Source organism: Geotrypetes seraphini, chromosome 11 (genome assembly GCF_902459505.1).
Source record: "Geotrypetes seraphini chromosome 11, aGeoSer1.1, whole genome shotgun sequence".
Taxonomy (NCBI): domain Eukaryota; kingdom Metazoa; phylum Chordata; class Amphibia; order Gymnophiona; family Dermophiidae; genus Geotrypetes; species Geotrypetes seraphini.
In genome coordinates this window covers 74315978-74338775 of record NC_047094.1, presented here as the reverse complement: position 1 = coordinate 74338775, position 22798 = coordinate 74315978, and the positions used below count along the sequence as shown (strand labels likewise).

At 44.8% G+C, this 22798-nt stretch overlaps 1 protein-coding gene across 1 annotated transcript in view; it reads left to right on the top strand.

Moving 5' to 3' along the window:
• The window catches only part of LOC117368937 (ly6/PLAUR domain-containing protein 3-like), a 65376-nt gene that overhangs the window by 26227 nt on the left and 16351 nt on the right, over positions 1–22798 (top strand). The window lies entirely within an intron of this gene.

The window sequence follows — 22798 nt, the reverse complement described above, 5'->3', positions numbered from 1 at the left end:
AATTACCTAGATGGGTTCCTTAAGCAATTTGTACCGTTAGCGAATTCTTACATCAAAGATTCTACACATTTTCTACAATACTTGGATGACACGTTGGAAAATATTCAATGGGATCAATGTTACTTGGTCACTGCAGATGTGGTGGCATTGTACACCAATGTTCCTCAAACTGCAGCAGTAGCTGTCATCAATTCCTTCTTGGCTAAAATGAATATACCTAAATCCAAAAAAAATTTTTTGAACCAATTGGCACAAATGGTGATATACAACAACTATTTTAGCTTCGAAGATAAATTTTATCTGCAAACTAAAGGTGTAGCTATGGGTGCCACTGTGGCTCCCACAGTGGCATGCCTCTACATGTCGCAGTTTGAGGAATCATTGGTGTACAAATTATCCCTCTTCAGACATGTTAGAAGCTGGAAACGATTCATAGATGATGTATTTTTTGTGTGGAGTGGTAGGTTGGAAGATTTACAACTTTTTTTTGAAAACATAAATTCATTAGATTCTAATATCAGGTTTACTTATCAGTTTGATAAACATCAAATTTCTTTTCTAGATATTACAGTCAGAATCATTCAAGGTTTTCCATCCACCACTCTACACAAAAAATCGTCAGATCGCAATACTCTATTACAATATCGGAGCTTCCATCCACGCCCGTTAAGAAATAGTATACCGGTGGGTCAATTCCTCCGGTTAAGAAGGCTATGTTCCTTGGAGGATGATTTTGACACGCAGGCTTCTATCATGTATAAAAACTTTCTGGAGAGAGGTTACCCACACAAAATCATTATGAGAGCATGGAAAAGGGCCAAAAATTGTCATCGCCCATGGATCATGACCACTCACAACAACAGAAGTAAACACAGTGAACAATCTTACACGGTATGCGTAATGCCATATTCTAATATCAGCAATGAAATAAAACATATCATCCTCAAACACTGGCCAACAGTCCAATATCATCAAGTGTTAAAAGACAAACCCAAATTCGCATTCTCCAGGGCATCAAATCTTGGAGAAAAACTCAAATATAGATCATACACTTTAGGAAATAATACATCACATCAACCACATAAACCTTGTGGCAAATGTAAATTGTGTCATTTTGTATGGGACATTTCCCAGATTAAAATCCCTGGAATGATGCGGAAAAATTATAAACTACACACTGGAACTGACTGTGACTCCGCTGGAGTAGTTTACTGCATAATATGTCCATGCCACAAATTTTATATCGGACAAACTTCACGCAAAATCAAGGTCAGAATATCAGAACACATCAGCGGTATACGTAATCAATGATTATCCGCACCACTCACAGCTCATTGGATGGAAAAAGTCCATACAATTCATGATTTGAAATATACTGTCTTGCTACATATTAAGAATTTCAATGGTGATCTTTCAAAATGTTTGATAAGAAAAGAACAAAGGTTTATCTATGAATGGGGTACATTAACCCCCAATGGATTGAATCACGAGATAGAATGGTTGTCCCTTTAAAGAGAACGGTATCTGTGCAGCAATCTCCCTCCCCTCTGACATCACTTCCGTTTTGGATTGAGGCGTCTTCACAAGATCTCTATATAAGACCCGCACATAGGTTTTAGTTCATTCAGCAACAGATTTCAGCCCCAAGCCTCTATAAGGAGCCGATATAAGGTAAAATAGTATTGTTATAAGATGATATACGCCAAATGAGTTAAAGTTAAGTAAGACTATCAACAATGAATGTGGCAGGTTCACTTTACGAATATTTTCATGATAGAGTATATTTTAATGTTATAATTACCCTGTATCCTCGTTCTAACAGAGTCCTTCCCTGAAGACGATATCTATCGAAACTCGAGTCGGGGGGACCCGGATAATGTTTGGAGGAGTTACTACAGTGGTTTTTAACTCTTTATGCACATAAGTTAATTACTTCACCGCTGGGGAACAACACCAAGACCTAACCATCCGATTCACAAGATAAGTGACCATATTTTGGAACTTTCAATTATATTAATTAGGATGGTGAGGGGACAGTGAATTTCAATTATGGTCCCCCAATTAACCCCAGTTTGGTGAATTCACCAGTCACGGGTGTTGGTTCTGAGATATTCACTACATTTAATTAAGAAATAAAAAAGACACTGTGATTACAATATAGAAAGGTATACAGGTTTTGTACCTCGTTTACCGTGTCCTTGAATAAGGTCCAGGCTTGCTCCACCGTCTGTTTTTTTTTCTGGAGCTGTTCTTGAGTTTTCTCTTTACCATTTGCCTCATGGTGTCATAGTTCCCTTTCTTGAAGTTAAATGCTGTTGCAATGGTTCTCTTCCTCTTTGGCATTTCTATTTCCACTTTGAATCAGATCATGTTGTGATCACTGTTTCCTAATGAACCCACTTCTTGGATAGGTCCTTTCAACCCACTGAGGATTAAATCCAGTATAGCTGTCCCTCTCGTTGGTTCCTTGACAAGCTGCTCCAAGAAACAGTCCCGTACAGCCTCCAGGAACTCCGTTTCCCTTGAACATCTTGAGGCTCCATGGCTCCAGTCTATCCCAGGATAGTTGAAATCTCCCATAATTATGGTGTTTGCGTTTTTACATTCTCGTCTCAATTCAGCCTTCAGTTCTTCATCCATTGCTTCTGTTTGTCCAGGTGGGCGATAGTACAGTCCCATCTTTATCTCGGTTCCCTTTCTTCATGGTATTTTAATCCATATTGATTCCGGTTGGTCCTTTGTCACTGCTGCGTCCACTCTGGTCAAGTGAATGGTATCCTTTATATAAAGTGCTACTCCTCCCCCTTTCTGATGCGTCCTGTCTCTTCGGTAGAGCTTGTATCCTGGCTGTACTATGTCCCATTTCTTTTCTTCGTCCCACCATGTTTCCGTGATTGCTATGACGTCCAGGTTCTCATCTTTGGCCATGATTTCTAGTTCATCCATTTTGTTCTTCGGGCTTCTTGCGTTAGTGTACATACAATTTAAGTCTTGATATTTTTGTTTTTTTGTTACTTTCCCTTGTGATTTGTTGTTCTTACCATCCCCTTCCTGTCCTGCAGACTCCTGTTTATTGTCTCTTATGTTATCCCCTTATGATACATTCTTTTTTTTCCTCCTTATGCTCCTTCCCTTCCTCTTGTTTTTTTTTCGTCCTCCCCTCGTAGTAGACTCCTCCTAACCTCCTCTTGATTCGTCTGGCTCTGTTGGTCTTTCATCGCCTGTTGTGTGTCTTTGGTGTCTTCCCAGCACTTTCCCCACCCAGTATCCTTTCGGGATAGTGTCTGCCAAATCATCAACGCCTGGTCGACTGTTGGCTTTCCCCTTCTTCTTAGTTTAAAGCTTGTTCTATTCCTCTCCTGACGTTGTTTGCTAGTAGTCTAGTTCCCGCTGTGATCAGGTGTAGTCCATCTCTCCTGATTAGCTTGTTCTTGCCCCAAAACGTTGTCCAGTAGCTCCCAGAAAACAATACTGAGTTCAATCCCATCCAGGGTTTAACAGACCACAATTTCAACATCAGTCTCTTCAAATTGAGTCAGCATTAAAGAAATCTAATAGTTCCAGGACTTATGGCAGCAATCCCCCAGGCAAAGAAGGAAAAACCTTAGATAGATTTAGCGCAGAATCTTCCAGAACTCTGTTGACAAGTATAATTCTGTGTTATAATTTTTATATGACTTTCTATATGAGCTTGTCTTGCAAAAGTTGCCTGCCTAAGAACAATACATTTCATTAGATCATCTTGACCTCTTTGAAATCAGAAAATATATGGCACAGTCTGTCTTTGATGCCTTCAACGTTATTTCCAGAGCCTCAGCAGTGTCTATTGCCATGAGAAGGCAGGTGTGGTTCCGTATCTCTGACCTTAATACTAATGTTTAAAAGAGGGTAGCCAATATTCCCTGCTTGGGAGATGATCTTTTTAGGAAGAAAATTGAGGAGACCACTCAAAAAATTAAGACATGAGGACTCTATGACCACTCTATCATCCTCAAAAACTTCCAAGTTTAAACCCACTAAGAGATTTTACACCCTAGGTGATCTTCTTACTATCCTAAATGAAGATATGCAGCACCTTCCACCTCTTCTCGAGCTCCGCAGCAGGAGCGGCCTAGGCAAAATAGATCCCAAAAAGCACAACCTCAGTTGCAACAAAAATCTGAACCTTCATTTTGACTCTCTTCTAGAGACCCTAGCTAGTAAGCCACTACCTCCATCACAGGCTTTCCTATAGGAGGTCATCTCACTCATTTCTACCATTGATTTTATGAAAAAAGACAAAAAAAAAATAAATTTTAAACTTTTGTTCTTAATTTTTCCTTTTCTGGTTTTAATGGAGTTCTTTTCTTGATGAATATGAACTATGTATTGTAAACCGCTTGGATCCTGTTAGGCTGTTATGCGGTATATAAAGTTCTTAATAAACATAAACATAGGCCCTCATTGGGTCCTCAAAGTAGTGAGACATGGTTATGCCCTTCAATTTCTCCAAAACCTCCAGATCATCCTACATCTTTCAATTCCCATCAGAAAGCTCTCCCACCAAGAGCTGTTGGCTCTTCTCCAGCTTAATGCCATTGAAAAAGCAGCTCTTCTAGAGATGGGCTGAGGGTTCTACTCAAAGTATTTCCTCATACTGAACCCCCACAGCCCCCTCTCCCAAGAACTCTGTTTAATCTTAGACCTCCGTGCTCTCAACAAATTCTTCGTGAAGGAAAAGTTTTGCTTGCTCTGTGTGGGAACCCAGTTACCACTGTTACAGATGAACAACTGGCTTTGCTTTCTCAGCACACAGAAAATACTTGAACTTTTAAGTGGGAACATACTATTTCCAATATAAAGAGCTTCCATTTGGATTAGCCCCTGTTCTTGTAGCTTCCATGTCTTCTCCTAGCTGGACTACTGGTTGAATTTTTTGGTAACGCGGTCTACAAGTATAATGTTATGTTATGTTGACCAGGGTCCTAGCACCTCTTCAAGCTCACCAGACAATAACTGTGACAATATAACTATTAGAACTTTTAGGATTTGCAGTCAACTATCATCTACAAACAACTCAGACTTTAGAATATATAGAGGCTCTTCTAGACACAACCCAATTTCAAGGTTTTCTGCCACAGCAGAGACTTTGAAAATCTCATTCACGTCTGTCAACAAGTCTCCTCTCTTCAGTGCCTCACAGTGAGTCAGATGATGTGTCTTCTAGGCTACATGGTCCATGTGATTCCGTTTCCTTGTCTGCATTTCAGGGTACCTCAATGGTGACAAGCCACTGATCCATTATCCCACTGAATACCGGCAACCACCACTTTGCCATCCATTCATTGTGGGTATTACTGACCAGTCTCTTTAGGGATCTTCTGTTCCACACTCCAAACCATTAGATGCTTCCAGACTGGGTTGGGGAGCCCCTCTCGATGGTCTCTATTCTCAAGGCAGAGGGAATCACCAAGAGAAATCTCTCCATATCAATTTTCTTAAACTTCAGGCAATTTGAAATGCCCTTGTCACATTCCAGAATAGCCTCCTCAATCAAGTAGTACTTATTCGAACAGACAACCAAGTAGCCATGTACTATGTAAACAAACTGGGCACAGGGTCTCACCTCCTCTGTCAATAAGTGATAAAGATTTGATCCTGGGCAATCTGACATAACATATTCCTCAAAGCTGTTTATCTCACAGGGAAACAGAAGTCCTAACAGATGGTTAAGTAGGCTCCTACAATCTCATGAATGGTACTCAACTCAGCTGTGTTGCAACAAATATTTGCACATTGAGACTCCAGAAGTGGATCTTTTTGCTTCCCTCCCGCTCCCCACCCCACCCTAATCACAAACTCCCAGCCTTTTGTTTCCAGAATCTATACTCCCAGTTGCCTGGAGTCCAGTGCCTTCCTCCTCAACTGGAGAAACAGGTTTCTGTGTGCTTTCCCTCCATTACCTCTAATCAGGAAAATTCTACTCAAACTTTGCCAATAGCACACCACCATCATCCTCATAGTGCCTCAATGGCCACAACAACCATGGTTTCCTCTTCTACAATTCAGTGTACAAGATCCCGTCACACAGCAAATCTTCCCAACATTGCTGACACATCCCAATCTACTCTCATTAACTCTTCCAGCAAGGTATTTCTCTCCCAGTGACTAGATGCTTTTGCACTCTTTGACTCCAGTATCAGTTATAATTGAAGCTTCTAGAAAATCCTCTACACAACATTGCTATTGCTTTAAGTGGACCCACTTCACACTATGGTGTCACCTCAACTCTTTAAATCTAGTATCTTGTCCTCTCCCATCTGTTCTTAAGAACATAAGTCAAAAATAGAAGGGGAGGAAACAAAATTCCAAAACCGGAAGCGTGAAAAATAAATGGAAAGAAATAAGTAAATAAATACGCTATCAAAAACACTATAAATAGAGTTCATAAAAAAACCTTATAGCAGCTTTATCATACTTTCTCTATAAAAGAGTTGTGCTCAGAGACATGGAGCAAAAAAGGGAACCAGATCCTCAAAAAAAGCTTACCACCCAATCATACAACATCCTCTTTACAAAATTGAACAATTGTGCAAAGCATCAAAGGTAAATGGCACTTATCTTGTTATACAGAGTTCTTTGGCCTCGACGTGCCATGTTTCATCGTTTCTTCAGGAAGCCAAATAAAGCTTTCAAAAAGACACAAGTCTTCTTAACTGGGTGACAGTCTATGAAAGCACAAGCCCAAAAGTGTGTTAAAGTGACATTTTAAACTAACTAAATAAAGAATCACATGACGCCATGTTCTGTCCATGCTTGACTGCTGAGTTACCCATGGACTACCTGGATGAACTATTGTATTTGTTCATTTGAGGCTTATTCTTGTGTTTTGGAGTGATGTGAGTGTGTATGGACCTCAGGGGGGTATGACAGTTAGGATATGCTGTGGGTGATTGTCGGGTGTATGGGTGTTCCTTCCTTTTTCCTTTCTCTTTCCTGCTCCATAAGTTTGGCTTCCAGATGCAGTTGGCGCATTTGCCCCTTAGTGGGGTGGGCTGGGGTGCAGTATGTGTTTTCATAGGATGTGTGTGGAGAGGGAGGGCTTTGAGTAGTGGGGGTTTCCGGTAGGGCATTGTTTGATCCTTGCTTGATTTATGTTTCGGTTCTTGTATGGCTGGGAATTGTCTGCCTCTCTGCTCTCTCCCCTCTCTCTGGGCTTTCCATCTGTGGGGCCCATTTTTGGGTCCGACTGTGTTTCCTGCTGGGTTTGGGAAATGGGCAGATTTGGCTTATCTTGTCTTAGGGATTGTGGGAGGGAATGGATGTTGCATGTGATTAGCTTTTCCTTCGGGGCAAGCCATTGTTGGGGATTTCATTGGGATGGGTTTCATGCTGGGAATGGGGGGTGGGAGGAGTAGGGGTGAGGATGTGTGCGGGGGAGGGGGGGTTGTTGTTTCTTTGGTTGGGTGGGTTTTTCTTTGATTTTGCGGTGCCTGATCCCGGGAGACACAATTCACTTGAGCGCTCGTTTTCTAGTTGTGAACCAGTTGATGACCGGAGGCCTGTTCTTTTTTCTGCTGGATGCTTTAAGCTGGGATGGCATCTTGGCGGCCAATCTCTTTTAATCACTGTTACACTTCATTTGTTTCATTTTTTCGTGAGTTGAATGGTGAGACTTGTTACTTGGCATGTTGGAGGCATTAATTCTCCTGTTAAACGTGCAAAAATTTTACAAAATCTACAGAGACTTAAAGCGGATATTGCTATATTGCAAAAGACACACCTTACTGACTTAGAACATGCTAAATTGAGAAGGGGTTGGGTGGAGCGTTGTATAGCCGCGGCTGCAATCGGGAAGAAGCGGAGAGTAGCTATTCTTTTTCGGAAAGTGTTGGCTACCCAGATTATGCCCGTGGCTATTGATGAGGGAGGACGCTATGCTTTTTGCACAGCGGTGATCGGGGGTGCTCCAGTGCTGGTGAGGTGTGTCTATGCTCCCAATACCTATGATAAATCTTTTTATACTCGCTTGAAGACTTTCCTTTTGTCACGTGCTCCTCTTCCGATGATTTTGGGGGGTGACTTCAACATTGCCTGGGATGCTTCCCTGGACAAATCTCACTCTCCCAGTGGGGGCGGGGGTTACTGAGGCTAAGGGTTTCCCCCAGTTGTGTCAACATTTGGATCTCTTGGATCTTTGGAGACTCCTGCATCCTGGGGAGCGGGATTATACCCATCTCTCTCGTGCTCATGCTTCTCAATCTCGTATTGATTTAAAACGCTAGTGCACCTTAGTAAAAGGAGCCTTAAGTTTGACCTCTGTATTTTGAATAACCTGCAATTTTCTCAATAATAATTTGGAACAGCTGCATACACTGTAATCTAACTTTGATAGTATTAATGCTTGAACAATTAAAACTAATATAGCAGTAATAATCTATATAATAAAATGCTAAGCACGCATGCGCACTCTTAACGCGTGCTTCCCTGATCCCTGATCTGTCGGGCTGTGGCCACAAGAGTGCGCATGCGCGCTTAGGGTTTTTTATTCTTGTAAGACAGTTCGTCTTCGACGGCGGCGGCTTCACCCACTCCCCTCCCCGGCACACCCGAACCCCCGTTCAGCCTCCCATCCAACCCTCCCTTCCTGCGGTCTGGCCGGCTCCCTTAGTCCCTTGCTGCCGTCTCTCTTCCCTTCCCGCGGTCCCAACAAACCTGCTGACTCCAGCAGCGGCCACAGTACTCTAAACACGCTGCTTCGTGGCCTTCTATTGCCCTGATTTGCTCTGCCCGTCTAAGATGATGTCATCAGGGACATGGCAGAACAAATCAGGGCAGTAGAAGGCCGCGAAACAGCGTGTTTAGAGTGCTGCGGCTGCTGCTGGAGTCAGGAGGTTTGTTGGGACCGCGGAAAGGGAAGGGGGTGGCGGCAAGGGACTAAGGGAGCTGGCCATACCGCGGGGACGGTGTGCGGCAGCTTCAACAGCGTGTAGGCAGGCAGCGCGTGAAGGAGTTTGAACAGGTGGTGGCAGTTTCGCTGGAGTTTGAGTGGTGGTGGCAGTTTCGCTCAGAGGAACATCTGGAGGGTATCATGCCAGTGCTGCAGGTAAAAATTCTCAAAGGAGGGGGAGAGGGAAAGGGGTCTGCTTTGGGGGAGGGGTGTGCTGGGAGGCAGACAGCTTTGCTTGGGGGGGAAGACAGAAGGGGGGCCATGGAGAGACAGGGAGGAACTGGAGGTGGAGAGGGAAAGGGGGCTGCTTTGGGGGAGGGGTATGCTGGGAAGCAGACAGCTTTGCTTGGGGAAGGGGAGACAGAAGTGAGCCATGGAGAGACAGGGAGGAACTGGAGGGGGAGAGGGAAAGGGGGCTGCTTTCTAGCACCCATTAATGTAATGGGCTTAAACACTAGTATAACAGTTTATATACCGCAGGACTGTGAAGTTCTATGCAGTTTACAAAGATTAAAAGATGGTACAAATAGATTGAACTTAACATGGTGGAAGCTAGTGATTAACAGCTCAAGGGATCAGTTATTGAGAAGAAAGAGTTGTATGGGTCAGCTATCTAGATATTTCAGGAACAGATATGTTTTTAGGCGTTTCCTGAATTCCCCATAAGTAGTAGGCGTATGCAATTGTTCTAGATCTTTACCCCATAATGCTGCCTGATGAGAGAAAAGGTGTTGATGGTGTCTTGAGTTTACAACCTCTAACTGGAGGGGAAACAAGGTTCAAATGTGAGCTTCTCTTATGTCTGTTGGCTGAGAAGGAGAAAAGGGGCTAGACCATATAGTACTTTAAAGCAAAAACAGGCGAACTTAAATTTTACACGTGCCTCCATCGGCAGCCAATGCAGCTGTAAGTAGTAAGTGTCACATGATCAAACTTCTTCAACCTGAAAATCAGTTTGACCGCTGCATTTTGCAGCAATTGTAATTGTCACATATTCTTTTGGGAAATTGGTAATTAGGCGATGTTACAGTAATCAAGTTGACTCAGTATGAGGGATTGTACCAGAATTCAAAATGCTGACATATCAAAATATGCTCTAATGCAGGGGTGTCCAACCTTTTGGCTTCCCTGGGCCGCATAGGCTGAAAAAAATTTTTCTGGGGCCGCACAAATGCGCAAACGCTGCAGCAAGACAGACGAGGGAGCCGACAAGACGGTAAACATCCGGGGGCAGCAGAGGAAAGCACTACATCGCCCTCGACCGGGGCCACACAAAATACTTCACTGGGCTGCATGCGGCCCTCGGGCCACAGGTTGAACACCCCTGCTTTAATGGATCGAAGTTTCCAGAGAGTAAAAAAAACCCTTTCTGATTAAGGAGTCTACCTGGTCCTTCATGGTTAAGCTCTGGTCTAGTGTTATATCCAATATCTTCATAGTAGATTGAATAGGATAACTGAGCTTATTGATGCATAGCGGTATTTTGGTGTCAAGCGGGTGTGGCGAAGCTGCAAAAAATTTTGTTTTTTCTGAATTACGTTTCAGTTTGAATTCAGTCATCCATTGTTCCATCAAATTTAGTGCTGATGCCTTGGGAGTAATTTCTGAGAGAGAGTTAGTGAATGGAATGATGATCATAAAGTCATCTGCATAACTGAATAATTTTATCCCCAGCTGGGTCAACTGCGCACCTAGTGTACTGAAACATTTTCTAATTTTGTCTTTTTTCAATACAGGAATGTACTCTTTACTATACCATAGATACAGATGCATACTGTCCAAATGAATTCCTATTATCTTTGCTAATGATTCAAATTGATGTGGATTATTGTCTATACTAGTGTTTAAGACTGTTACATTAATGGGTGCTAGAATAGATGTGTAGACTTTTAGCACAATGGGTCGCTGAGGCGTTTCTTTCTTTCTTACTTTATGTTTTTTTATCTCTCTCCCTGCCCCCCTTTCTTTTTGTCTCTGTCCCCCTGTGTGTCTGTCTCTTTCCTGGCCCCCTGTCTTACTGTCTCCATGGCTGTCTGTCAGTCTTTCTTTGTTTCTGTATCTTCTCCCTTCGCGAGTATGGGACAGTTGTAGGCGCGCATGCGCACTCCTTCCAGCCATGGACATACGGAACACGCAGGTAGGAGTGCGCATGCGCCGCTTAGGGTTTTATTATCTAGTCATTAAGCCCGTTACATTAACGGGTGCTAGAATATATGTCTGTCTGTCTCCCTCCCGCTGACTCTCTCTCTGTCTGTCTGTCTTTCTTTCTGTCTCCCTTCCTCCCGCTGTCTGTCTGTCATTTTTTCCCATTTCCCTGTGCAGCAGCATTTCCATCCCACTTCCCTATGCAGCAGCAACAGCATTTCCCTCCTACCCCCCCCCCCTTTCCTGTGCAGAAGCAGCAGCGGTATTTCCCTTCCTCTCCAGGTCCCTGTGTAGCAGTAACAGCATTTTCCCCCACCCCCCCCCTTCCCTTCTCTTACCGCGATCTGGCCTGCTCCATTCGGCCCCTCCCCCTTCTTTTACTGCATCGTCCTGCTTGATCTGGCCTGCTCCTGACCCTCCCACCGCTGACAAACCTCCCGGCTCCAGCCGCATAGGCAGCACTTTAAACATGCTGCTTCGCGTCCTTCTACTGCCGATTTCCTCTCCTGTGTCTGTCTCCAATGATGTCATCAGAGACGCGGCAGAGGAAATCGGCAGTAGAAGGGAGCGAAGCAGCGTGTTTAAAATGCTGCCTACGCTGCTGGAGCCGGGAGATTTGTGGAGGGTCAACGGGCGGAGCGGGGCTGCTCTCCACCACTCAGTTGCTGCCACTGGAATGCAAACAGGGCCGCGAGTGTGGGGCAGTTGTAGGCGCGCATGCACACTCCTTCCGGCCACGGACATACGGAACACGCAGGTGGGAGTGCGCATGCGCCGCTTAGGGTTTTATTACAGAGATGAAATTTTCGATCAATCTAAGGGTGACCTCTAGAGGCCAAAAGAAGAAATTTAGTTTCTCCCTATTAAACTTCAATTTATGTGATGTTGTCCAATGATCTTTAGTATCCTCACAAATATTAATTTGTTCTAAAACCATATCCCAGTCCCCAAGTATAGGGAGTAAAACTTTTATATCATCTGCATAGATCACTATTTCCATTCACATGGATTTCAATTTCACCTACAATGATCATTAATGACACATTAAATAAAAGAGGGGACACAGACAACACCTGAGGGACACCACAATAAGCTGACCCCTTATTTGGCAATTTTCCCTTCATTTTTACTTTATATAATCTTTCTTTTAAAAAAAACCCAGTAAACTATGAGAGCACACTGCCAGTTTCATTAGTGTCCAGTTCGGGAGCCCTTTCCAGCAGGGCATCTAGCATCATCTACACCCCTCCCCCGTTCCAGCAGGGGAGAGCCGACAGAGGAGAGCTGCAGTCCGACGCTCAGACCAACGGTCAGTTCGGGAACCCGACACCATCTTCACTCCTCCCCCATTCCGAAGGGTCTACCTCTGAGGATCTCGCATCATGTGCGGCAGCTGTGGAGATTACCTTGCTAGAGATGTTGCCTGTTCTTGGAGGAAACTCGGGACCCAGATGATGGCCATCGGAACTGGGGTTGACGGCAGTTAAAGAATAGAATGGGAATGGTGGTTGAAGTGAATTGAGGTGGAGATGGAGGTGGGTATGGAGAGGGATAGGGATATGATGTATTCCGGAAAGGCATTTAAGATCTGGTGTTAAATGATCATAATAATTACAAGTCAAAGATCTTGATGCTTTTTTGGAGTGTATTTCTGTTTCTCTCTATGCTTATTTTTATCTCTATTTTGTTTACTTTAATTATTATTTTAATTCTATCTTTAAATTATTTATTCATTACTTGTTGGAATATTTAATTTCTATCTCTATCTCTACCTCTGTCCTTTTATTTTTATTTTTCATACTGTTTCTTCAGGTACTTTAATTAGATTGTGAGCCTTTGGGACAGTTAGGGAATTTCCAAGTACCTATCTTATTTATTTAGTTTTTATTTATTGTATCTTTAATGCATCATTTTTGTAAACCGCTTAGAAACCTCACGGTTATTAGCGGTATATAAGAATTAAATTAAATTAATATCCAGCTCACTTAGTTAATTTAGTAAAAGATTTCTTCCTAATGTGCATATTGGACCAGCATTGCTAATTTCACATGAAAGATACAAAAATTACAACTCCCACAATTCACTGGGAAGGAAATATGAGAGCTAGAACTAGTCAGAAATAATATTCTGAAACTATGATACTTGGCAACAGTGTACTGAAAGAGCATTTGCAATGTATCATAAGGACTGATAGGATCCTTACCTGAATGCTAGGTACGTCATTTAAATCAAGCGTGAGGTAAGTAACCTACACTGTACTGTAGGTAAAAACCTAAAAACAAAGGTGTGGGGGGGGAAGTAACATGCAATGTACAGTTGGTACACCAAACCTCCAGTCAAGAAGCCGCTAAGTGGCGAGCAGAGATACCAAAGCGCACTCCTGCTCATTGCTGCTCAGTGGCAGAAGAAATCGCAGTGGCATACCAAGGGGGGGCATGAGGGGCGGTCCGCCCCGGGTGCCAAGCCCTGAGAGGGTGCTCCCGGTCCGGTTCCCCCCCCCCCGTGCCGGGTGTCACGTCTGGAAACAGCCTGCAGCAAGATCGCGATGCCAGCGATCTTTGTCTGCTTCGGCTGTTTCCTCCGCCACGGTCCTGCCCCTCCTCTGACGTCAGAGGAGGGGCGGGACCGCAGCGGAGGAAACAGCCGAAGCAAGCAAAGATCGCTGGCATCGCGCGATCTTGCTGCAGGCTGTTTCCCCAGGGAAATGAAGCGGGGAGGCCGTGGGAATGAGCAGTGCTTCGTGGTGGTGGTTGTGGTGGGGCCGAGCGGTCCTTCGAGGTAGTGTGGGAGGGGAGCAGCAGGCCTTCAGGGTGGGTAGGGCAGGCAGACCTTGTGGAGGGGGGGGAGACAGGCCTTCATGGGGAACAGGCAGGCAAGCCTTCAAAGGGGGGACAAGCCTTCGGGGTGTGCAGGCCTTCGGGGGGGGACAGGCTTTCAAGGGGGACAGGCAGGCCTTCGGGGGGGGGACAGGCCTTCAAGGGGGACAGGCAGGCCTTTGGGGGGGGTGACAGGCCATCGGGGGGGTGCAGGCCTTCGGGGGGGGGACAGGCCTTTGAGGGGGGTGCAAGCCTTTGGGGGGGTGCAGGCCTTCGAGGGGGGTGCAGGCCTTCGGGGGGGCAGGCCTTCGAGGGGGGTGTAGGCCTTCAGGGGGCAGGCCTTCGAGGGGGGATGTAGGCCTTCAGGGGGCAGGCCTTCGAGGGGGGGGTGCAGGCCTTCGAGGGAGGGACAGGCCTTCGGGGGGTGCAGGCCTTCGAGGGGGGTGCAGGCCTTTGGGGGGGCAGGCCTTCGAGGGGGTGTAGGCCTTTGAGGGGGTGTAGGCCTTTGAGGGGGTGTAGGCCTTTGGGGGGGTGCAGGCCTTTGGGGGGGATGCAGGCCTTTGGGGGAGGTGTAGGCCTTTGGGGGAGGTGTAGGCCTTTGGGGGAGGTGTAGGCCTTTGGGGGAGGTGTAGGCCTTCGGGGGGGTGCAGGCCTTCAAGGGGAGCAGGCAGGCAGGCCTTCAAGGGGAGAACAGGCCTTCAGGGGTGGGATGCAGACCTTTAAGGGGGGTCGCCTTCATGGGAGGGGGGCCCTGGTGTAGAAGTACATGTAGGGAAGGGAGAGGGGTTCAAAGAGACGTGCATATGCCGGACTTTTGGTGGGAAGAAATAATGGGTTTGAAAATAGAGGAGAGAGAGAGATGATGGACATGGGTTTTAGGGAGGGAAGGAACAGAAAGGGAGTGAAGTTGGACACAAGGGATGGTGTGGAGGGGGGGTAGAGATACTGGTTAGGAGGGTAATTGGGAAAAGAAAGGGAGAGATGGTGGACTCTGGGGTGGTGGGGAAGGAGAGAGAGATGCCGGATGAAAGGGTAGTTAAGAAAAGGTGGATCTGTGAAGGGAGATGAAAAAAAGGAAAGATACCAGACTTCCTGCGGAGGGAAGGGGAAATGGAAAGGGAGGACAGAGTTGGCAGATGGATGGTTAGCAAGAAGAAAGAAGGAGACCCTGGCAAGCAAGGTATCAGAAGACAACCAGAGCCTTGGACCAACAAGATTTGAAAAATAACCAGACAACAAAAGGTAGAAAAACTAATTTTATTTTCTGTTTTGTGATTGCAATATGTCAGATTTGAAATGTGTATCCTGCCAGAGCTGGTGTTAGACCGCAAACGTGAGCTAGGATTTAACAGAGAGAGGAAAAGTCCTTTTTGTTTCTTTATTTTATTTACACCACAGCGCCAGTGTGGTTAGGAGAAGCCAAAGGGGGGTGAAAAAGCTATATGTTTGAAAAAAAGGATGTTTGAAAAAAAACACCCAATTGGGCAGGAAAATCGAATCGATAAACCAATTCAAAAGGCTGAATCGAATCGAAATTTTTTTTCCTGAATCTGGCAGCACTAGTTTGCGCTACTGTCTTAGACTTTAGGACCTGGGATTGGGGAGAGATGGCATCCTCAGTACTTTATAATGCAAGTGAAATGAGGATTTGGTCAGATTTTTGAAGGGTCTGCAGAAGAAAAATATTGTATAGGCCGGGGACATGAGACAGCAGGAAATGAGAACTTTTCTTCCTTCTATTTTTGTGAATGGAAAGGCTGAGGATGTCAGAGAGTTCAGTTAAAATATGTGCTTTATAAGAAAATATAATAATGTGTTTTATAAAGTTTATAGCATTGCTGGCCTACCCGGTGAGGTGTTCCTAGTGGTGGTGGTGGCAGCGTGTCAATGTGTTGAGAGGAAGAGGTGATCTGGGAAATTCTGCTGAGCAATCTCCGGGCCCATTTCCACCCCCCAGTTAGTCCACTCCACTCAACTGGTTCACACACTGAGTGGGTCTTTGGGTGTTTTTCCTGTTTAGTTGTTTTGGAATCTTTTCCAGTGGTTTATCAGTATCTGCTTCTGGTCCAAGGAAGGAAACTTTGTTAACCTTAGCACTGACCTACAGAATATGTTTGTAACAGCGCTGCTTGTAAGGCATTAGTCTATGTAGTGATCGAAAAAAAAAAAACCAGACCTTTGCACATTTTTGCACTATATGGTGAGTGTATGAGGAGATTCACATTTCCTGCACAGTTAAGTCCGTGTGAAGTTACCTTGTGCTGTATTTGACATCTTGCAAAGTCTCTGTTTGGAAGGAAAGATCTCAGCTTAAAAATGAAGTGGCCAGAAGTTATGGTAAAAGCAGATAGCGTAGCTGGTTTTAAGAAAGGTTTGGACAAATTCCTGGAGGAGAAGTCCATAGTCTGTTATTAAGACATGGGGGAAACATCTGCTTGTCCTGGATCGGTAGCATGGAATGTTGCTACTCTTTGGGTTTTGACCAGGTACTAGTGACCTGGATTGGCTTCCATGGGAATGGATTACTGGGCATGATGGACCATTGGTCTGACCCAGTTAGGCTATTCTTATGTTATGTTCTCATCTGTAGGGGCCTTTGTTTTCACTTCTTATTTTAATGTATTTTTTTTCTGAGAACTTATCAGTGTTTTTTATAATGGGAACAAAAATGGAAAAGAATTAATGTGTGTGGAGTGGGGGGGGGGCTAACTAATTTCTTCAGCTAAATAATTCAATCCACCTCAACCAGACATAGGAGAACTCGCGCAACATTCACACACCTTCCAACCAAAAACGTCAAAAAAAAAAAAAACTGTTCAACAACCTCCTAGCCATTCGAGCTGCAACACTCGACCCCCAACTCTACAACCTATTGACCTCGACCACAAACTACAAAATCTTCAAAAAGAAATAAAAACCCTTCTATTCAAAAAACACATAAAACCGAACTAACACAATCAGAGCTGTCCCAAGCATCACCTGCAACTACTCCATATGTATTTCTGATGTCATAACAATTCAGACATAATTTATGTTATGTTATGGTATGTTTGGAATAATGGTTACATATGAGGTTCAATAAAAGAAAATTTTCACTGCCTGTTTCTATTATGACCATTTATTCAGTTTCATGGTTATTACAAAAAATATTTTTTTACATGGGGGGGTGTCAAATAATTATGGGCGCCACATACCCTAGGTACGCCACTGAGAAATCGGATCCCGTGGCTGCTGCCACTAACCGGGTTAGCAGTGGGGCAGGAGTGCGGAAAGCTCTATTCTGCCTGCTGCACCTCTGGACCACCAGGGATCAAAGTGCCAATTTTTGGGGAGGCCACGTCCCCTGTGGCCACCCCAGTTCCAACACCTATGTACAACATACAAATATAAAACATTCAACATTTTAAATCTAAAAACAAAAATTGTCCCCTAAGACATTTAATAATACAAATACAAATTCAGCAATCAAAAAAACTGAACAGTAACCTAAATACCTCTTTCTGCTTCATAAAAATGCCTATGAAAACAGACATTCTAAATATGCTCAGAGACGCCATTATCCGTAAGGTTCAATGACATGATACATCTCATCATATGCGATTAGATGTACTTAAGGCCTTGTGATGGGAGAAAATTTCAGTATCTCTTTTTCTGAGGCTGCTTCTTGGTCAAATAGAGAACTATAAAAAAAAACTTTCAACCACTAGGTGCCTATATAGAATCCCGCTTAGCAGTGCCTAAGCATCCTAGAAATAGGCGCCACATATTAGGTCGGCTTTTACCGGGCCTAATTTACCAGTGCCAAACTCGGATGCCTAGCGACACCTAAGTCAACTATGCCTATTCTCCGCCCCTAACCACTCCTTCTTTAAAAGTAGGCATTGACGGGCGCTGCGTGGAATTCTGTGCCTAACTTTTTTTTAATTATTTAGATTAATTGTTCAATTAACTTCATTGGCATTGTCAATTACCACACCATTTAAGCTAACTGAAATAATTTAGGTTAGGTGTGGCTAGGTGGCCTCAATTAGGGCACCTAGTGGCACCTAACTAGGACACCATTTATAGAATCTGGCCTACGCTATTTTATGGAACACAAACCCCCTCCCCCTTCCCAGTAATTCCCATGGAAGACTTGTCAATTGAACCATCAGGCTCTCGATTTGTTATGCTGCTTCTAATATTTCTGCTGTCTCAATCTGAAGCCATTCTATATTTGTGCTGTTTTGTAACTGGGTCTCTTGCTCTAATAAATTCCTGATATATTGTACAAGACATAAGACTGCTGTGCTTCTGAATTTAGAGTGTGAGCCTCAAAAGCAGCCTGTTCTCGCTGGTAATTTTTCTGAATGGGGCTAGCACATAGGCATCGTAACAGGGGAGGGGGGCCCACATGTCCTCCCCAAAAATTGTCAATTGGAAGTATGGCTCTCCTGACTCTCCCACCTATCACCTCTCCACCACTGAAATTTAAAATCTTTGGGCAGCCGACAGCCCAACAAAGCCAATCTCCCGCCATCAGCCTACCCCAGAAGTGTTCTTTCTGCAGCACTTCCTCTTCCCACGTAAGCAGGACACTGCAGAAAGAACACTTTCAGGGCAGGCCAATGGTGGGAGACTGGTAGAGGAGTCAATAACTGGGGACAGGTTGTTTTGTAGGATCCAGCTGAGAGGGGAGGCCTGGGAATGAGGGAAGGACATGCGCGGGGGGAGGGGGGTTGGGAAGGCAAGAAGAACAGATGCTGCACAAGTTGGGAGGGGGTTGGGAAGGACAGATGCTAGACGGGGGGGCTGGGGGTTAGGAGGGAAAGAGAGATGTCGGTTGGTGAGGGAAGAGAAAAAAGAATTCTTGGACATAGGTGTGTGGACTGGAGTGGGAGTGAAAGAGAGATGGTATACATGGGAAGGAGAATTGTTGGATATGATAGTGGTAGAGAGGAGGAAGGAAGAAATGTTAATTGGGAGGGAGGAGAGATGACTCAAAAAAGGGAGAGATGTCAGAATCTGGAGAACGGTGATCAAAGGAGAGAAGAGAGAGATGTCGGACCACTGGAATGGGAGAGAGAGAGATATGTCGGACCACTGGAATGGGAGAGAGAGAGAGATGTCGGACCACTGGAATGGGAAGGAGAGAGATGTCGGACCACTGGAATGGGAAGGAGAGAGATGTCGGACCACTGGAATGGGAAGGAGAGAGATGTCGGACCACTGGAATGGGAAGGAGAGAGAGAGAGATGTCGGACCACTGGAATGGGAAGGAGAGAGAGAGAGATGTCGGACCACTGGAATGGGAAGGGGAGAGAGAGAGATGTCGGACCACTGGAATGGGAAGGAGAGAGAGAGAGATATGTCGGACCACTGGAATGGGAACGAGAGAGAGAGAAAGAGATATGTTGTACCACTGGAATGGGAAGGAGAGAGAGAGAGATATGTCGGACCACTGGAATGGGAAGGATGACGTCGTCAGTAACGCAGCAGAGTGAAATTCCCGACGGAAAAGGTCAAGCAGCCTGTTTAGAGTGCTGCCAGCCCGACACTGCTTTAGTTAAAGGTAGGGCTCGCTCACGGTTGGCAGGGAGGGAAGGGTGGAGGGTCAGCATGGGTTCAGCTGCATGGTGGGGGCAGGCGGGTGTTCAAGGGTTCTGCTACACAAAGGATGGGAGGGAGTGAGGGATGGATAGAAATTAGGCAAGGGTTATGCTGCACGAGGGAGGGGAGGAAAGGTGCTGCATATGTGGGGGAGAGAAAAGAAAAAGGAAGAATTGGGGTGAAGGAGAGGGATGGAGAGATGATCATGTGCATAACCCAAAAATAAGACCTAGTGCCTTTTTTTGGGCCCCAAATGAATATAAGACTGTCTTATTTTCGGGGAAACACGGTAGTAAAAGACGGAGAGGAAATATACAAGGGGGAGGGGGAAGCAGATACATCATCCAAAGGGACTTGGCATAAGAAAGTGTGACAACTTCCTTAATGCGTCCTTAAAAGGACGATCATGGATCATATGCATCTTTAAAAAGAAATGCTTTTAAATTAGATTTTAATTTATCATGGAACATAAGCTCTCGTAAATGGTTAGGGGCCGAATTCCAGAGAGTAGGAGCCTTAACTGATAAAATACTGGGGTGGTGTCCGAGGCAGAGTTTTTGGGCCCCCTCCCCCCAACATAAGTGTTCCACTGCCTATGGGCTAGCACAGGTAATAATTTTGTCATGTAGCATCATTTGTTAACTGTTTCCATCTAATCAATGATGAATACTATTCTGCGGAGTGGATCTCTGCAAACTTTTTGCTAGTTTCCAAGATTAAATCCCCAAACCTATCTTCATGTAATAAAGAGATTGAAATGGCACCTTTCTCTAGACTGCTCCATCCCTAGCACAGGGCAATGATCTGAAGGGAAACAGAAGAGAATATCAGCCCCCTGCATTCTCTGCCCTAAATGTACGCTACACACACAAATCTGTTTTACTATCTGATTTGTGATATGGAGGGTATTATGTGTAGTCTCACTCTCTGTCTCTCTTGCAAATGAGGCTCTCTCTAGATGTTGAAAAGGCAAATGTAGGCACCTAATTTAATTGCTTAATAGACTTAATTGGCACTGATAATTGATAATTAGTACCTCCATAATTGACAGATTGCATTTAATTGGATGTTAAGTGCCTGCCACTTGGAGGTAGGAGCCTAGTCCAAAGCACATACTACAAAGTAGGCATGGTGAGGGGTCAAATCAAGGGCATGTTTTGGGCTTAGGCACCAGTATTTAGGGCAAGAAAACCCTGGTATAAATATGGTGCACCTAAAATTTAGGATGCCTAGCAACGTCTAAGCCTGATTCTATAAAGTGCACCTAAACTAAACTAAACTAAGCCTTAGGTTTATATACCGTATCTTCTCCACGGATTTACAAAGTTTAACAAATATGGGAAGAGAGAAGAGAGAGAGTTTACAAAGCATAAAAAGAGGGGATGTAATCAGGAGAAGAGATTATTATATGCTAGAGAAAAGCCAGGTTTTCAATTGTTTTCGGAATAGTTGGAGGGAGCTCAGGTTCCGCAGCGGGACAGTGAGATCGTTCCAGAGGTTCGTGATTTTGGAGAGGAGGGATCTACCCAGTTTACCTGCGTGGAGGATGCCGTGTAGAGAGGGGAAGGATAGTTTATGTCTGTGGGCTGATCTGGTGGTAGTTGGTGTTGGGGCGAGGAAGGATAGAGGGATTAGGGGCGGAAGGATGCCGTGAATGATCTTGAAAGCCAGGCAGGAGCATTTGAAATGAATTCTGGAAAGTACTGGGAGCCAGTGAAGATTGGTAAGTAGAGGGGAGACGTGGTCATATTTGCGTTTAGCAAAAATCAGCTTGGCCGCAGTGTTCTGGATAAGCTGGAGTCTGCGAAGACTTTTTTTCGTTAGGCCTAAGTAGATAGCATTACAATAATCGAGTTTGGATAGGATGATGGATTGTACAAGGACGGTGAAATGCTTTTGGTGAAAATAGGATCTAACTTTCCTCAGCATGTGGAGGCTGAAAAAACAAGATTTTGCCAGGGAATTCAGGTGATCGTTGAGGGAAAGGGAGGAGTCGATAGTGATGCCGAGGACCTTGCTTGAGAACTCGAGGTGTAGAGCAGGGCCTGTGGGTAGGGTGAAGAGGGCGGGCAGGTGAGCTAATTTTTGGCCGAGCCAGAGTAGTTTTGTTTTTGATTCATTTAATTTCATCTGTACTGAGAGGGACCAGGCGTGAAGTCTCATTATGCATGATGTGATGTTCTCTTGGAGGTTTGTAAGGTTTGGATCTGTTTCGAGGAGGATGAGGATATCGTCTGCATATGTGTAAATTGTTTCAAGGGGGGATAGTTTAAGGTGCTTCAGGGAGGTCATATACATGTTGAAGAGAATAGGGGATAGGGGAGAGCCCTGTGGAACACCACAGGATGGTGTCCATGAAGTGGATATGGAGCCGTTTGTGTTGACAATGTAGGAACGGTCGCGAAGGAAGTTTGAGAACCACTTTAGGACAGAAGAGTCTATTCCAATCTTGGAAAGTTGGTAGATTAGTATGTCGTGATGCATGACGTCGAAAGCCGCGGAGAGATCAAACTGTAGGAGAACAGCAAATTTGTTTCGGGCGTGTAGTTGTTACACCTTTAAGATTTGGGAAACTAGGAGGGACTCGGTGCTGAAATTGGGCCTAAATCCGTATTGGTAGTGTTGGAGAATGGAGAATCTCTCTAGGTAAGAGGAGAGCTGAGTGGCGACTATGGTCTCTAGAAGTTTTGTTAAAAGAGGGATGTTTGCTATGGGGCGATAGTTCGATGGTGAGGAAGGGTCAAGATCGGGTTTTTTCAGAAGAGGGGATAAGGCAATGTGTCCCATTTCGGTGGAGAACAGGCCCGATAGTAAGACTTTGTTTATGAGGTTAGTAAGGGAAGAGATGGCCTGTGCAGGGATTTTTTCGTAAAGGTAGGATGGGAAGGGATCTAGGATGCACTTGCAGGATTTAAGTTTGAGGCAAAGTTTAGAGATCTGGGTCTCGGATACAAGTTCGAATGTAGTCCATGATCTGTCGGCAAGGATAGCGTCGGAGTCTTTTGGGGGGAGAGAGTTGTAGGAGATAGCTGAGGGAAACGAGCTCTTTATGGTAGTGATCTTCTCGTTGAAAAATTTGGCTAGGTCATTTGGAGATGGGAGGGGGGGAGGGGGCGGAGTCGTTTTTAGAAGTTAGGTTCCGCCAGATGTGGAACAGTGTACTGTTTTGGTTTTTTGACCTGGAGATTTTGTCTCCACAGTAATTCTTCCTAGCTTTTTTTAGTACGGAGTTGTAGGATTTGATGTTTTCTCTCCAGGATTGCTTATCTAGGGGGGATTTTGATTTTTTTCCATCTCCGTTCCAGGGCCCGACATATAA